The sequence below is a fragment of the Elgaria multicarinata genome, chromosome 3, assembly GCF_023053635.1.
Source record: "Elgaria multicarinata webbii isolate HBS135686 ecotype San Diego chromosome 3, rElgMul1.1.pri, whole genome shotgun sequence".
NCBI lineage: Eukaryota > Metazoa > Chordata > Lepidosauria > Squamata > Anguidae > Elgaria > Elgaria multicarinata.
In genome coordinates, this window is record NC_086173.1 from 161660042 (window position 1) to 161664234 (window position 4193).

Below are 4193 nucleotides of genomic sequence, written 5' to 3' on the forward strand. Positions count from 1 at the left end.
AAATGTTCACTGTGTGAGGAAATGTTCACATGCCAAGTAAACCTTGCAATACTTTTTAATGATATCCATAAACTGGTGTGACCATACAAATCTCATTGTATGGCATGTTTTTGTTACGGATTCAGCCTTCATGGAGTCTGCAGACAGTAGAAACAGAAGCTCCATCACAGCCTAGAATCATGGTCAAACATTCAGTCTCTGCCCATGCTTCACATTAAAGGAGCTACATCTTCTCCCATTTGAGCCTCACCATATCAGGAGGCTTTCAGTTGGGCTCCCTGCAGGGCCTTTTGAGGGGATTTGATATTTGGGACCCTTTACCTCTGCTTCTATGTTTCATTAGCTGTATTAATCATACATTTTCATGAGATGTTTTTATTGCTCAACTGTATTTTATCATTTTATGAAATTATTATAACCAGATATGTCAATGTTCAGTGGATCGAGATGATTTCAGAGTTCTGAATTTACTGGAGAGCAAAGAATGTGCACACGGGGGATTCCTTACATATGGTTATTACGTGGGAAAACATTCACTTGTATAGCCAACCTTATGATACATCTAAGTGTCCACACAGGGGAAAGACCACACAAGTGTACACACCATAGGAAGTATTTGGATCACAAATCAAGCCTCCATGAATTTGAGAATAGACATAGCAGGGAAATCTCTTCACTGTTCAGAATGTGGTAAGAAGGGATGTCTCAGGCACCCGACTGGATCCGAGGGTCCAATGGACACCTCCCGCATCCCCCCATGGACCCGGATGGGCGGCCACAGTATGTTTCCAGGCCCACAAGTCAAGCTCCTACATGGCCAGATGACCACCCAGACCCAGATGAGTTTTCCTGTCCTTAGTATGATTCCGTTTCGGCCCATATATTACTTCTCATCAAAAGATCCATTTTTAGTGGCTTCAATATGTGGCATTCCCTGCCTCGCATTCTGTGGCTGTATTCAATGTTTTAATAGGATGGTTTTATTTACTTAATGATGCAATGTTGTCTATGTGCTTCACTGATGTTATTCCTTACATGTTTTATCTAAATGGTTTTAAGAGTGTAATTGTGCTGTACCATTTTATGAAAACGTCATTTGGGAGAAACTGGAGAAATAGAACTTTCCCCCTCTGCCAGAGAAATGACAACCAACATTACTTTTCTTTTTTTGACAAGAGGGCATTTCCAAGGTAGGAAGCCATACCAAGAAAAGCTCAGGTTGGATTGAGGGCTCTTCTGACTATTATGAAGGTTAGAAAGGTCCATTTGAGGAATCCTGAATCCACCTACAGGAAATATTAAGATGTGAACTGTTTTCAAGGCTGTTGAAATAAAAACTGGTACAGTCGCTGTGGCTGATTTTTAGAAGGCTTCTGTATCTTTTAATGTGTTTGAATACTAATAAAGTTGTGTGTGTGCATTTTCTCTGTTTCATAGTCTTGATTCCACTTTGCCTTCTTAAATAAGAAGGGTTCTGTGTTGTACGTTTAGGCTGCCATTTTGTACAGAGTTCTGAGCCCCCTAACCAGAGGGAATGTGGTGGGATTTCATTCAGGGGAAAAAATGATTGGAGTGCATCTTCAACGCATTGAATCTAAGGGTCATTTAGCACCCTTCCATCTTGAAATGGGTGATGTCATGGACTGGCAATGAGTCAATGCCCTGTCTGCGCATTGAAGGGGAAACAGGCAAAATAATGTCTCTTCACTCCTTTTGGCTCTTTCCATTTGTTGGAAGACATTGGAAATTGCAAGGAAGAGGGTCCATGGTGGGACTTCATTCTGGGGAAACAACGGTTGAAGGAGTGTATTTGAATAGGAAAGGGGTTTTACATCTGAACAGAATCATCACAGGTACTCTTCAAAACTGTAAGAGGTGTAAGGTAAATATAAGAACTAGGTTAAATGCAGACAGCTACAATGAGCACTGATACCATCCAAGTTTCTTCCCAGTAAGATCTTTTTCCAAGGAGCCCAAAGTAGCATTTATGATCGCCCTCCTCCAGTTTGTCCTCACAACAACCCTGTGAAGTGGGTCAGGCGGAGAGTCAGTGACTCGGCCAAAGTCGCCCAGTGAGCTTCATGGCCAACTAAGGACTTGAACCTAGGTCTTCTCCTTTTCAGCTACTACTCTAACCATTAGACCACAATGATTCCTGGGGTGTGATTGCAAATCAAATCTTGATGTTATTGGATCATACATCTCTGAAGACAAGCAATTCGGTGAAACCAACAGTGGTCGTGGTGGGGAGGACTTCATGTTTTCTATTTGGACTTTGGTGCAGCACAGAATTAGCCATGGTGGGTAGAATCATAGAATAGTAAAGTTGGAAGGGGCCTATAAGGCCATCGAGTCCAACCCCTTGCTCGATGCAGGAATCCACCCTAAAGCATCCCTGACAGATGGTTGTCCAGCTGCCTCTTGAAGGCCTCTAGTGTGGGAGAGACTACCACCTCCCTAGGTAACTGGTTCCATTGTCGTACTGCTCTAACAGTTAGGAAGTTTTTTCTGATGTCCAACCTGAATCCGGCTTCCTCTAACTGGAGATACTGGTCTATTTCTTCATGTCTTTATTTATTGCATGTTGAGACCACCTATCTAAAGTAACAACAACGTGAAATGGCCATGTTTAATACTATAAAGACATTACAAAAGCGCATCTCAAACCCTCCTTCCTGAATGAAGAGGGAGTGGAGGCATCCATGCAAAGGCACCTTGTTGCAGAGATTGAGAGTGATGCAGGAGAAAACCCTTGTGCTACATGGACCTCGGTCTGATCCATATTGATGTTCTCAATCTTCTTACAGAGTAAGAAGTGCCCAGAGTGCTTCAGCTATTGGGCGGTATAAAAATGTAATAAATAAAATAAAATAAATAAAATAAAATGAGTAAGAAAAAAACCAGTGAATGCTGAGCAACAAAGCTAATCGAAATCAAAAGAATGGAAATAAAACCCTAAGCTGGTTTAGATCACGCTTCTCATGCCACTCTGAGGTTTTCTTTCACTGAACTCCATTTCCCAACAGCCCTTGCAAATCCCATAGGAATGTCCCACAGCTGGCCCTATTTAGCTGAGCCAGGTGCTCAGCTTGGAGTGAGAAGCAGAAGGGAAAGAATAAATCCCCCCTGCAGAAGGCCAAGCGAGCAGTGCAGGGAGCTTGCTGCTCTCTGCATCCACTTGTCTGAGGATGAGGGTTGTTTTCTTGATGTTCTCACATCAGTGATGTCTCCAGGTTTTTGAGGAGGTTTACAGAAGAACTGGCTCCCTCTGTGAGTCTACATTCTTATTGTAAGTGTCACCAGCAGCTCTTTCTCCTCCTCCTTCTCTTTCTCCTCATTGCTTTGAGTCTACGTTCTTATTGTCTACATTCTTATCTATGAGTATACGTTCTTATTGCCAGTGTTACGTGCAATTGTTTCTGCTCCTCATTACAACCACTTGCTTTCTTGGCAGACAGGGCATCAGTGGGTGAGAAGGCCTTGGTGTCGTCTGCTCCTCCTTCTCAAGAGGCAGGTGAACAAGGAGGTTGCCAAGGTGAAGAGGAGGTGCAGGTCCAGGGGCTCTTGGCAGTGGTCCCTGCTGGGGGTGGGCACTTGGCTGGTACTGGACCGTGCCTCCCCTTGAAAGCGCCCCTGTGCACGGTCATAGTTTGTGGACACTGTGTCTTGGAGTCCTCCAAACAGGAAGGAGAGTGTATCCAGGCTCTCTGTTGGGGCTTCCAAATGAATTGGTGTGTTAAATCTGCCAGAGTAAGAAGACCCCTGATGTGCCAACCTAAAGATTTAAACTTGCTTCTAGATTTATTTATTTATTTATTTATTTATTACATTTTTATACCGCCCAAGCTCTCTGGGCGGTTCACAAAAGATTCAGTATGGGTTGGGCAGAGAAGGGGGAGGGGTTTAGCATTTGTTGATCTCTTCCTGCCATGCTACATGAACTTGCTTCAACAGATGAACGAATAATTATCAAGACTTGCCTGTTTTTCATTCAGACGGTCTAAAGAAATGGAAAAAATATGAGGCTGAATGGCTCTGAAATCCAAAAGAGCAGTCTCTGACCATTTCAAGTAGAGCATTAAGAGCAAACTGGCAATAGCAGCAGATTTTGAGAACAATCAGGACACCGTTATCTCTCTTTAGGCCACAGTGTACAACTCAAACTTACATGTCTTCCTTTGTAGCAGGGCGTT